This window comes from Dendrobates tinctorius, unplaced genomic scaffold (assembly GCF_039654945.1).
Source record: "Dendrobates tinctorius isolate UK_male_01 unplaced genomic scaffold, ASM3965494v1 ptg000102l, whole genome shotgun sequence".
Classification (NCBI taxonomy): domain Eukaryota; kingdom Metazoa; phylum Chordata; class Amphibia; order Anura; family Dendrobatidae; genus Dendrobates; species Dendrobates tinctorius.
In genome coordinates, this window is record NW_027361770.1 from 5,522,387 (window position 1) to 5,536,609 (window position 14,223).

Here is a 14,223-nt window from a genome sequence, read left to right on the forward strand (position 1 = left end):
ACGGCGCTGCTCCGTACTCACGCGGCTCCACTCCGTACACCCCGTACACACACGGCTCTGCTCAGCTCCGTAAACGCACGGCTCAGCTCCGTACACCTCGTACACACATGGCTCCGCTCCTTACACCTCGTACACACACTGCTCCGCTCCGCACACACGGCTCCGCTCCGTACACCTCGTACACGGCTCCACTCCGTACACCTGATACACATGGCTCCGCTCCGTACACCTCATACACATACGGCTCCGCTCCGTACACCTCGTACACACACTGCTCCGCTCCGCACACACCGTACACACAGCTCCTCTCCGTAGACACACACACTCTGCTCCATACACACACACGGCCCCGCTCCGTACACCTCATACACACTCGGCTCCGCTCCGCACACACCGTACACACACTGCTCCGCTCCGTAGACACACACGCTCTGCTCCATACACACACGGCTCCGCACACCTCGTACACACATGGCTCCACTCCGTACACCTCGTACACACACGGCTCTGCTCCGTACACCTCGTACATCCACAGTTCCACTCCATACACCTCATACACACACTGCTCCGCTCCATACACCTCGTACACACACAGCTCCGCTCTGCACACACCGTACACACATGGCTCTGCTACATCCACCCTGTTAACCCCTCCTGACCCCACACATAAAATTCCCTCATGCAGCACCATGACACCTAGCACAGCAGAGTCCTGCATACACCGAGACTTCTGATCACCGCAGCCCCTCACAGCCTGTAATGACGTCGCTACGCTGCTTATCTCTTCTGTGCCCACAGGACTTGTGATGAGGTCACAGGAGGGGAGGAGTCACATGATGATCATGTGACTCCTGACTCCTCCCCTCCTGTGACCTCATCACAGGTCCAACGCGCACAGAAAAGAACAGCCTAGCGACTTCATTGCAGGCTGTGAGGGGCTTCGGTGGGTCTCTGGGAGGGCGAGGATGGGGGGCGTGCGGCTTATCTCCCTGCAATGCGGGGAAAAAGAGAGTCCCGGGCGGGACAGCGGGTGGGCGGGGCAAAAACGGGACTGTCCCTCCCAATCCGAGATGGTTGGGAGCTTTGAGGCCGTACCAAGCAAGGACTCAAGGATCGGGTTAAGGAACACCTTAATAATATTGAAAAAGGCTTCAATGCCCATCCCCTTCAAGACATTTTAGGGAATACCACAATAAATCAACAAAAGGAGTATATTTTTGTGGGATTTAAGTGGTCCGCAGAAATATAAGGGGCGATGATTATCTTAAACTTATGGTTGAATCCAGTTGGATTTTTTCCCTGGACTCTTTGGCCCCTAAGGGTCCCATTACACTAAGCGACCCACCAGCGATCCCGATAACGATATGACCTGGTCAAGATCGCTGGTGTGTTGCTACATGATCGCTGGTCAGCTGCCAAACAGGCAGATCTCCCCAGCAATCAGGACCAGTGACGACGCGGGTAACAAGCGCGCACGTCGCTTAGTTACCCGCTGTTTACCTTGTATACCAGCTCCCAGCTACTGCTTACAGCGCTGGGAGCTCGCTGATCGATAGTCTCCCACTGCCACGCAATGCGTGCTGGCCAGCGGGAGACCAACAATCAAAAAATGGCCCAGGACATTAGAGCACGATCAGCGATACCCGGCAGGGGGGCCTGTTGCTGATACGTGTCACACACAGCGAGATCGCTGTTGCGTCACAAAACTTGTGGCTCAGCAACGATCTCGCCAGCGATCTCGCTTAGGCCGGTTTCACATTAGCACTTTTTCAGCGCACGCACGGCCGGGGGTAGCTCCGCCCCCGAGCCGGCTCTCTGCCCGGCGTGCCCGCCCCTTGCTTGTAGCGCCGCCTACTAGCGGACAGCGGCGCCTGCGATCGGCGCACCCTATCTTTAGCATAGGGTGCGCAGATCGTGCGCAGGCCGTGCGCTAGTTGCGCTTTGACCTGCGCTACGCACTTTTGACGGTGCGCCGTGCGCGCCAAAATCAAACTTTTCGGATTTTGGCGCGCACGGCGCACCGTCAAAAGTGCGCAGCGCAGGTCAAAGCGCAACTAGCGCACGGCCTGCGCACGATCTGCGCACCCTATGCTAAAGATAGGGTGCGCCGATCGCAGGCGCCGCTGTCCGCTAGTAGGCGGCGCTACAAGCAAGGGGCGGGCACGCCGGGCAGAGAGCCGGCTCGGGGGCGGAGCTACCCCCGGCCGTGCGTGCACTGAAAAAGCGCTAATGTGAAACCGGCCTTAGTGTGACGGGGGCTTAAGGGCCCCAACCATGAAATTGAGCTGTATGCTTTTTCACAACAGTACTGAGCAATTTATATACAGCACAACACTATTCAATTGGCCCTGTATTTTGGCCATCAGTCTATTTTATATGGTTTCTAGAGATTGTTTTTAATCCTCTTAACTTTTCATGCTATTTTATTTTTTATTCTTTAACCCCTTAAGCCCCAAGGGTGGTTTGCACGTTCATGACTGGGCCAATTTTTACAATTCTGACCACTGTCCCTTTATGAGGTAATAACTCTGGAACGCTTCCATGGATCCTGGTGATTCTGACTCTGTTTTCTCGTGACATATTGTACTTCATGTTAGTGGTAAAATTTCATTCAAATAACTTGCGTTTATTTGTGAAAAAAACGAAAATTTGGCGAAAATTTTGAAATTTTGAAAATTTTGCAATTTTCCAACTTTTAATTTTTATGGCCGTAAATCACAGAGATACAGCACACAAAAAACTTGATAAGTAACATTTCCCACATATTTACTTTACATCAGCACAATTTTGGAACCAAAATTTTTTTTTGTTAGGAAGTTATAAGGGTTAAAAATTGACCAGCGATTTCTCATTTTTGCAACACCATTTTATTTTTACGGACCACATCACATTTGAAGCCACTTTGCGGGGTGACAAAAGTGACACCATTCTAAAAACTGCACCCCTTAAGGTGCTCAAAACCACATTCAAGAACTTTATTAACCCTTTAGGTGCGTCACAGGAATTTTTTGAATATGTAAACAAAAATGAACATTTAACTTTTTTTCTCAAAAAAAATACTTCAGGTTCAAGTTTTTTTATTTTACCAAAGGTAACAGGAGAAATTGGACTGCAAAAGTTATTGTGCAATTTGTCCTGAGTACGCTGATACCTGATATGTGTGGGGGAACCACTGTTTCGGCGAATGTCAGAGCTCAGAAGGGAAGGAGCACCGTTTGACTTTTTCAATGCAAAATTGGCTGGAATTCAGATCGGGCGCCATGTCGCGTTTGGAGAGCCCCTGATGTACCTAAACAGTGGAAACCCCCCCACAAGTGACCCCATTTTGGAAACTAGACCCCCCAAGGAATTTATCTAGATATGTGGTGAGAGCTTTGAACCCCCAAGGGCTTCACAGAAGTTTATAACATACAGCTAAAAAATATTTTTTCCACAAAAATGATCTTTTCACCCTCATTTCTTATTTTTAGGGTAACAGGACCCTAAAAGTTATTGTGAAATTTGTCCTGAGTACACTGATACCCCACATGTGGGGTAAACCACTATTTGGGCGCATCGCAGAGCTCGGAAGGGAAGCAGCACCATTTGACGTTTTTTGCTGGAATTGAGATCACCATGTCGCGTTTGGAAAGCCCCTCATGTACCAAAACAGTGGAAGCCCCCCACAAATGACACAATTTTGGAAACTAGACCCCCCAAGGAACTTATCTAGATGTGTGGTGAGAACTTTGAACCCCCCAGTGCTTCACAGAAGTTTATAATGCCTGGGCGTGAAAATAAAAAAATCGTATTTTTTCCACAAATATGATTTTTTTAGTCACCAATTTTTCTATTTTCCCAAGGGTAACAGGAGAAATTGGACCCCAAAAGATGTTGTCCAATTTGTCCTGAGTACGCTGATACCTCATATGTGGGAGAAAACTACTGTATGGGCACACATAAGGGCTCGGAAGGGAAGTAGTGACGTTTTGGAATGCAGACTTTGATGGAATGGTCTGCGGGTGTCATGTGCGTTTGGAGAGCCCCTGATGTACCTAAACTATTGAAACTCCCCACAAGTGACCCCATTTTGGAAACTAGACCCCCCCACGGAACTTATCTAGATGTGTGGTGAGCACTTTGAACCCCCAAGTGATTCACAGAAGTTTATAACGCCCGGGCGTGAAAATAAAAAAATCATTTTTTTCCTCAAAAATGATATTTTTGCCCCAATTTTTTATTTTCCTAAGGGTAACAGGAGAAATTGGACCCCAAAAGTTGTTTTGCAATTTGTCCTGAGTAGGCGGATACCCTATATGTGGGGGGTAAAACACTGTTTGGGCGCATGGCAGAGCTTGGAAGGGAAGGAGCACCATTTGACTTTTTCAACGCAGAATTGGCTGGAATTGAGATCCGACGCCATGTTGCATTTGGAGAGCACCTGATGTGCCCAAACAGTGGAAACCCCCAATTCTAACTCCAACCCTAACCCTAATCTCAACCCTAACCCTAATGGGAAAATGGAAATAAATACATTTTCTTTTAATTTTATTATTTTTCCCTAACTAAGGGGGTGATAACGGGGGGTTTGATTTACTATTTATAGCGGGTTTTTATGTTTGCCAGCTGTCACACGCTAAAAGACGCTTTTTATTGTAAAAATAGTTTTTGCATCACCACATATTGAGAGCTATAATTTTTCCATATTTTGACCCACTGAGTCATGTGAGGTCTTATTTTTTGCGGGACGAGTTGACGTTTTTATTGGTACCATTTTCGGGCACGTGACATTTTTTGATCGCTTTTTATTCCGATTTTTGGGATGCAGAATGAACAAAAACCAGCGTTTCATTAATTTCTTTTGGGGGCGTGCGTTTACACCGTTCCTCGTGCGATAAAATTGATAAGGCTGTTTTATTCTTCGGGTCAGTACGGTTACAGCGATACCTCATTTAGGTCTTTTTTTATGTTTTGTCGATTTTATGCAATGAAAACTATTTTATATAAAAAATAATTATTTTTGCATCGCTTTTTTCTGCGAGCTATAACTTTTTTATTTTTTTGCTGATGATGCTGTATGGCGGCTCGTTTTTTGCGGGACAAGATGACGTTTTCAGCGGTACCATGGATATTTATATGCGTCTTTTTGATCGCGCGTTATTGCACTTTTTGTTTGGCGGTATGATAATAAATCATTATTTTTTGCTTCGTTTTTTATTTTTATTTTTTAAGGGGTTCGCTAAAGGGGTTAACTAATGGGACAGTTTTATAGGGCAGGTCGTTACGAATGCAGCGATACCAAATATGTGTACTTTTATTGTTTTTTTTCTTTTTTTATTTCCAATAAATGAATTTATTAGGGAATATTTTTTTTTTCTAATTTAGCGATTTTTTTAAAATTATTTTTACACTTTTTTTTTTTTAACTTTATTACATTGTCCCAGGGGGGACATCACTGTCCTGTGACAGATCGCTGATCTGTCACATCACAGATCACTGTGACAGATCAGTGATCTGTCACAGGCATAGATGCAGACTTCCTCATGCCTGTGCTTTGCAGGCACTGAGGAAGTCAGCTCCCTACAAGCCCCCGAAGGTCCCCGTCGCTGTCTTGGATCCAGGGACCTGTAGGGAAAGAAACTCCCACAGCAGCTCTGCACATTGTGCTGCTGTGGGGGGCTCAGAGAAGCACAGAGGGAGCCCCCTCCCTGCCGATGCTTCCCTTTAACCCCCAGTACACCGCGATCGTGTTTGATCGCGGTGTGCAAGGGGTTAACGTGTCGGGGGCGCCGCTGATCGCTGTGACGTACTATCCCATCCCTGTGAATTAAGTCCCAGGGCACATGGACGGTATAGTACATCACATGGGATTAAGGGGTTAAAGTATCACCATTTTTTTTATTTTTACTCTATACCCTCCTTTGTCCATATATCCCTTTTGTCTCAACCTGTTTTCAGGACATTTTAATAAATTTGAATGAAGCATTTACATATATATATATATATATACACTCACTGGCCACTTTATTAGGTACACCTGTCCAACTGTGTGTTAAGACTTAATTTCTAATCAGCCAATCACATGGCGGCAACTCAGTGCATTTAGGCATGTAGACATGGTCAAGACAATCTCCTGCAGTTCAAACCGAGCATCAGTATGGGGAAGAAAGGTGATTTGAGTGCCTTTGAACGTGGCATGATTGTTGGTGCCAGAAGGGCTGGTCTGAGTATTTCAGAAACTGCTGATCTACTGGGATTTTCACGCACAACCATCTCTAGGGTTTACAGAGAATGGTCCGAAAAAGAAAAAAAATCCAGTGAGCGGCAGTTCTGTGGCCGGAAATGCCTTGTTGATGTCAGAGGTCAGAGGAGAATGGGCATACTGGTTCGAGCTGATAGAAAGGCAACAGTGACTCAAATTGCCACCCGTTACAACCAAGGTAGGCAGAAGAGCATCTCTGAACGCACAGTGCGTCGAACTTTGAGGCAGATGGGCTACAGCAGCAGAAGACCACACTGGGTACCACTCCTCTCAGCTAAGAACAGGAAACTGAGGCTACAATTTGCACAAGCTCATCGAAATTGGACAGTAGAAGATTGGAAAAACGTTGCCTGGTCTGATGAGTCTCGATTTCTGCTGCGACATTCGGATGGTAGGGTCAGAATTTGGCGTAAACAACATGAAAGCATGGATCCATCCAGCCTTGTATCAACGGTTCAGGCTGGTGGTGGTGGTGTCATGGTGTGGGGAATTTTTTCTTGGCACTCTTTGGGCCCCTTGGTACCAATTGAGCATCATTGCAACGCCACAGCCTACCTGAGTATTGTTGCTGACCATGTCCATCCCTTTATGACCACAATGTACCCAACATCTGATGGCTACTTTCAGCAGGATAATGCGCCATGTCATAAAGCTCGAATCATCTCAGATTGGTTTCTTGAACATGACAATGAGTTCACTGTACTCAAATGGCCTCCTCAGTCACCAGATCTCAATCCAATAGAGCATCTTTGGGATGTGGTGGAACGGGAGATTCGCATCAGGGATGTGCAGCCGACAAATCTGCGCCAACTGTGTGATGCCATCATGTCAATATGGTCCAAAATCTCTGACGAATGCTTCCAGCACCTTGTTGAATCTCTGCCACGAAGAATTGAGGCAGTTCTGAAGGCAAAAGGGGGTCCAACCCGTTACTAGCATGGTGTACCTAATAAAGTGGCCAGTGAGTGTGTGTGTATATATATATATATATATATATATATATATATATATATATACACTCACTGGCCACTTTATTAGGTACACCATGCTAGTAACGGGTTGGACCCCCTTTTGCCTTCAGAACTGCCTCAATTCTTCGTGGCAGAGATTCAACAAGGTGCTGGAAGCTTTCCTCAGAGATTTTGGACCATATTGACATGATGGCATCACACAGTTGACGCAGATTTGTCGGCTGCACATCCCTGATGCGAATCTCCCGTTCCACCACATCCCAAAGATGCTCTATTGGATTGAGATCTGGTGACTGAGGAGGCCATTTGAGTACAGTGAACTCATTGTCATGTTCAAGAAACCAATCTGAGATGATTCGAGCTTTATGACATGGCGCATTATCCTGCTGAAAGTAGCCATCAGATGTTGGGTACATTGTGGTCATAAAGGGATGGACATGGTCAGCAACAATACTCAGGTAGGCTGTGGCGTTGCAACGATGCTCAATTGGTACCAAGGGGCCCAAAGAGTGCCAAGAAAAAATTCCCCACACCATGACACCACCACCACCAGCCTGAACCGTTGATACAAGGCAGGATGGATCCATGCTTTCATGTTGTTTACGCCAAATTCTGACCCTACCATCCGAATGTCGCAGCAGAAATCGAGACTCATCAGACCAGGCAACGTTTTTCCAATCTTCTACTGTCCAATTTCGATGAGCTTGTGCAAATTGTAGCCTCAGTTTCCTGTTCTTAGCTGAGAGGAGTGGTACCCAGTGTGGTCTTCTGCTGCTGTAGCCCATCTGCCTCAAAGTTCGACGCACTGTGCGTTCAGAGATGCTCTTCTGCCTACCTTGGTTGTAACGGGTGGCAATTTGAGTCACTGTTGCCTTTCTATCAGCTCGAACCAGTCTGCCCATTCTCCTCTGACCTCTGGCATCAACAAGGCATTTCCGGCCGCAGAACTGCCGCTCACTGGATTTTTTTTCTTTTTCGGACCATTCTCTGTAAACCCTAGAGATGGTTGTGCGTGAAAATCCCAGTAGATCAGCATTTTCTGAAATACTCAGACCAGCCCTTCTGGCACCAACAATCATGCCACGTTCAAAGGCACTCAAATCACCTTTCTTCCCCATACTGATGCTCGGTTTGAACGGCAGGAGATTGTCTTGACCATGTCTACATGCCTAAATGCACTGAGTTGCCGCCATGTGATTGGCTGATTAGAAATTAAGTCTTAACACACAGTTGGACAGGTGTACCTAATAAAGTGGCCAGTGAGTGTATATATATATATTATATAATTTTTTTTTTAATATTGTCTACTATGTCTTCCATTTTTTAATATAGGGGCTTATCCACTTGTATTCCATAACCATGCGTGCCCTTTTTTAAGTGATGGGTTTATGTTTGCTAAGAATAGACGTAACATCAATCTATATCATCAGCAGTCCATGCCTGTCTTTATGGAGCACTTTACTGGTTTCATTAATGAGCACTGCACTTTATATACATTAGCGGCAGGGTGGGGGGTCACGGGTCCCTATATAAGGCCGGGTTCCCTAAGGGTCAGCAGCCCTGACGAAGAAGGTCTGAGCACCTTTAAAATGCGTCGGCTAGATTGGCACTCTTGTGCACCCGTCCTCTGTACCTGGTGACGTCACCCAGACCATGCCCCCGCAAACAACACTACTACATGGCGGCGCCTCTCGGCCGGAGTACGCCGCTGCCAACCCACATCAAACTTCAACAGCAGCGGAGGTTCTGCGACACCTAGGGAGGATTCTCCCCTTTACATATTTTAGAAATCAATATTTTGTGGAATAATCATGATTTTTTAATCACAGCTTTCATGCCTCTTGGCATGCTTTCCACCAGTCTTTCACACTGCTTTTGGGTGACCTTATTCCACTCCTGGTACAAAAATGTAAGCAGTTTTTCTTTGTGTGATGGCTTGTGACTATCCATCTTCCTCTTGATTACATTCCAGAGGTTTTCAATGGGGTTCACATCTCGAAATTGGGCTACCCATGACAGGGATTTGATGTGGTGGTCCTTCATCCACACATTGATTGACCTAGGATAACCTTGTATGCAGCTTGATTCATACATCCTTCGCAAAGATTAACCTGCCCAATTCCAGCCTTGCTGAAGCATCCCCAGATCATCACCGATCCTCCACCAAATTTCACAGTGGGTGCAAGACACTGTGCCTTGTATGCCTCTCCAGGTCTCTGTCTAACCATTAAACGATCAGGTGTTGGGTAACGCTGAAAATTAGACTCATCAGAGAAGATTACCTTACTCCAGTCCTCTGTGGTCCTATCCTTATGGTCTTTGGCAAACTTCAGCATGGCTCTCCTTTGCTTCTTATTGATGAAAGGCTTTTTTTCTAGCTTTACATGACTTGAGCCTTGCCTCTAGGAGCCTGTTACAAACTGTTCATGCCATGCACTTCACCCCAGCTGCCATTTGCCATTCCTTTTGTAGGTCACTTGATGTTGTCCTGCGGTTGCTGAGTGACATTCGAATAAGATGACGGTCATCCTGGTCAGTGGAGAGTCGTTTCCACCCTGTGCTGGTCTGTAGCTTTGTGGTCACCAATATCTGCTGCTTGACCCTGTTGTAATGGACTACCGTATTAGAAATTTTAAGGATGGAGACAACATGACGATCACTGTATCCCTCTGCTAGTAAAGCCAGAATTGAGCCCTTATTTTCCTCACTCAAGACTTTTCTCTTCAATTCCTTTTGCATGGTTAAAAGTTATTTTTTCATTCCTATTACTTTTGGGATATTACTAGCACTTGTTTTGCCATCCAGCTTGTCCTATTGCAAGAGGATTGTGACACCAAAGCAGGGTTTTTTTATTTTCTTTTGTTACATAAGATTTGGTTCAAGTGATCACCTAATCAGAAGCACATTAAGTAGAATGAGGTGTACTCCGGTTGGAATTCAACTGACAATGGAATGGCTGTCAGATGTGTAGAGAAGCTGATTTTTATAAAACTGTGCAGTGGTCTCTTAATTTTTTCCAGAGCTGTATATCATTTATATAAATAAATAGTGATGCTTGTATCTGCACTGTGAAACCGGTGCAATAACCAGAAAGTCAGGAAAAATTTCAATAGTTTATAATTTTATATAGTTTTTTTTTATTTTATATAGCACCAATATACTCCAAGAACGAAACAAAAACATTTTGAAAGGATAAATTTACAAATAATACCAAACAATATGGAGTAAAAGCTCCCATAAAATTTGGATGAAAGTTAGTTAAATTCCATTGATTTTGGAAGGAACAGCAAATTGTGTAATGTGGCTTTATCATCTGTCGAATAAATTTCAACAGATGTTTTTTCTTGCTTGTCACATAAATAAGCCACTGCCAGAGTCTGGCAGCAGCTCTCTTGCAGAGAATACAGGAGAACTTGACCAAGTGGTGCAGTGTATGGATGAGATGGGAGAAATCGTTGTTATCTCTTGGCTGATTGATTGATTGTTTGGCCATCTAATGTGTATGGCCAGTTTGACAATTAAAGGAGATTTCCCAGGAGGAAAAATTCATTTTAATCAATAGATCTTTAAATAATAACTTCCACAATTGGATGTGTTTAAATAAAATGCATGACTTATGAGGGAAACTGATGAAAGAAAAAAACAGATACTGATGAAAATATAGAAAGGGAGAATTGCTAAAAGATAGATTACTGATATATAATGTAATAATCCTGTCTAAAAATATGTATTTTTAGGGAATATTTGAAAATGTGGACACTGGCAATTAATATGATTGTCTCGGGTAGTGCATTCCAGGGAACTTGGTGCAGCACAAGAAAAGTCACTGAGACAGGAGTAAGAGGTTCAGATTATGGAAGATGTTAGCTTTTTTTCAATAGCATAAGGTAAAGCACTAGTTGGTGACAATTAAGGAGATGTAGGGCTGTGCAGCTCTGTTGGTGATACAGTTGTGGCCAAAAGTATTGACACCCCTGCAATTATATCAGATAATACTCAGTTTCTTCCTGAAAATGATTGCAAACACAAATTCTTTGGTATTATTATCTTCATTTAATTTGTCTTAAATGAAAAAAAAACACAAAAAGAATTGTCCTAAAGCCAAATTGGATATAATTCCACACCAAACATAAAAAAGAGGGTGGACAAAAGCAGGGCTGTGGAGTCGGTAAGCCAAACCTGCGACTCCGACTCCAACTCCTCAATTTCCCTTACACCAACTTCAACTCCGACTCCACGACTCTGACTCCGACTCCCACGTATATTGCTTATATTTAAGTGAAAAATGTATTGTAGTAAAATGTGAACATCAGACATTAAATCATTTTTATGATACAATAATCAAGATATTTAGATAGAACATAATATTTATTGGAATACAACTTTAGAACACAAAAAACTGTAATAAATTGTAAATATGTAATACACTATGTAATATCGATTACATATATATATATACATTATATATTGTGGTGTAGTTACCACTATGTCAGCTAGGGGGCGCTGTGTGGGTGTCCCAGGACGAGTGTACAGGCACATTCAGTGTGGTAACAGGAGCAGGGTCCTAAATGACCATTATGGGTCTCAAGGTGGGTGGCCTTGGGATGCAGGCTCCAGGGTGTATTGATCAGCAGAGGTACTGCTGATCTTTCTGTTACACTCTGTCAGGGAAGCCTGTGTGTGTCTATACAACCTTTAGTGATGTCATAGCCATGTGATCACCTGTGGGTGTGGTTACAGGGCTATGTAATTGAGGTGTTTGGCACATGTGAGAGAGTGTGAGAGTGAGTCTGTCTGAGTGTGGACAGACTTCCATGTGTCCAGGTGGGACACTACAGAGAGTGTATATGGGGAGGACTACAGCTCCCAGCATGTGCTGAGACTCTCAGTCCGAGTCTGAAGCCACGGACATTTCTGTTCCTTTGCCTGAAGTGAAGGTTACATTTCAGTGTTATGCTGTCTATGGTTTATGGAGTAATAAACCTGGTGAAATTTTAAAGGAACGTGCCTCATGTTTGTCTCCCGCTGCACCTAAGCGAGTCGAATCCCTACAATTGGTGACAGACTGCGGGCAGCGATTCCCAGAAGCACGTGTGGCAGCGCTGGCGATTCTGAGCCAGGAGAGCAGACGGTCTGACAACCGTGAGTAATACTGACCGAGGTCAGAGAAAGTGACTGTATTAAAATTTGTGGGATACCTCTGGAGGAGAAGAGGCATCCAGGAACCTGTGTGGCCGACACAGGTAACAGACAGGAGTCTGTGTTGCACTGACCAGGGTCAGGGAGAGACTGTGTTCCTGGAGGGGTCAGTGAGCAAGGTCCTGGAGGGTCAGTGTTGGGAGGTTCTGGGAGAGGAATCGGATCCCTGGAACACGTGCTATGACCTTGGACCTGGTGAGGCGTGTGTTGGGCAGTCTCAGGCGGAGACGGATGTCCTGAAGAGCACCCGCTGAGCCCCTGGACCTGGTGAGGCTGGTGTGTTGGGAGACCCTGGGAGGAGGGTCGGCTCCCTGAATAGCACCCGGTGTGCCCTGTGTGTTGGACGGTCTCAGGTGGAGACGGTACGTCCTGAGTGGCACACGAACAGGACATGTGAGAGACTGTGCATGTGTTTTTTTTTCTTTTTTTTTCTTTTCCTCTGCAAAACCTGAAGGTGCTTGCTGTGGCTCAGTGGGGTCACGAAGGTCTCGCAGCACAAGGACCTGGTGTTTTCTTTAAGGGATCTGCCCTGGGAGCATTGGTAGCAGACGCTGTCTGTCTACACCATCCTGCTACAGCTTTATTGCATGTGACTAAGCGGATACAGTAGTTGTGGCTTTACACAACTATTAAGGGTGAGTACCCTGTATTATTGCTGCATAACCCATTATACCTGCACTGGTAAGGCCCTATGGGCGCACTTTTGTGGCTTTTTTTTATCTTTGAGGGTGACAAGCGGCTTCCAGTAACCCGGCGGGGTTACGAAGGTGACAAGCGGCTTCCGGTGGATCGGCGGGTCCACGAAGATGGCGCAGCAGGAGCTGCAGTGACACCAGCCGCTGTGTATGTGTGTGAACAGCAGCCGGAGGTGCCGGTGATCAGTGACAGCAGGAGCTGTGGTGGTGCCAGCAAAGACTTGTGTGGTATCGTTAAAAGACAAACTGTACTGTGTGAACTGTGGCCTAAGAGGTTCTGCAGGACGGACATGGGGAAATCCCAAAAGGGGGCGGTGACCCAAAAGGGGGCGGTGACCCAAATTGGAGTGGTAACCCAAAAAGGGGTGGAAACCCAAAAGGGGGCGGTGACCCAAATTGGAGTGGTAACCCAAAAAGGGGTGGAGTCCCGAAAGGGGGCGGTGACCCAAATTGGAGTGGTAACCCAAAAAGGGGTGGAGTTCCAAAGGGGGCGGTGACCAAAATTGGGGTGGCAACCCAAAGCGGGGTGGTGGTCCAGAAAGGGGCCAAGTGTGAAGAAGTGACAACACTGGGTGACTCAGTAGATATGTCTGGAGTACCGCAGTGTATGTGCAGGTCTTTTTCAGAATGTGGAATATCCTTTCCGGGTAGTAATGACGGGCCACAGATGTGTACAGTGATGCTGCACCGGGAAGGAGCCTTTGGTCGGCTGGAATCAGAGAGTCAGGTGACTCTGACAGGAACTCCTCTCGTTTTCTCTCTGACCGAGAAAAACATCAGGGTTCGCTGTAAACACGGGGTCACGGTGAACTACGCAGTAGACAGAGTAGTGACTTAGTCTATGCCTGGGAGAGGGGCCGGGACTTTCTTTTGTTTGATGACGTTTGGTCTGACGATGGAGATGCTTCGACTGTGGGGCAAGCGGACACTGAGACAGTGACGGCTCCTGACATGGACAGGTCAGAGGTAGAACTGACCAGAGGAAGAAGTACATCTGCCCAACTGACGGACCTGACGTCTCGTGATAAGACAGATGGTGGGCTGGGAGATGAGACGACTGGACTAGACACATTGGTGCTGGACGGTAACTGGAGGGTTCACTCGACTGGGGTGACTG

At 45.9% G+C, this 14,223-nt stretch overlaps 1 protein-coding gene across 7 annotated transcripts in view; it reads left to right on the top strand.

Moving 5' to 3' along the window:
* Positions 1-14,223, top strand: part of SLC12A7 (solute carrier family 12 member 7) — a 745,935-nt gene that overhangs the window by 626,086 nt on the left and 105,626 nt on the right. The gene's annotated exons all lie outside the window — the stretch shown is intronic.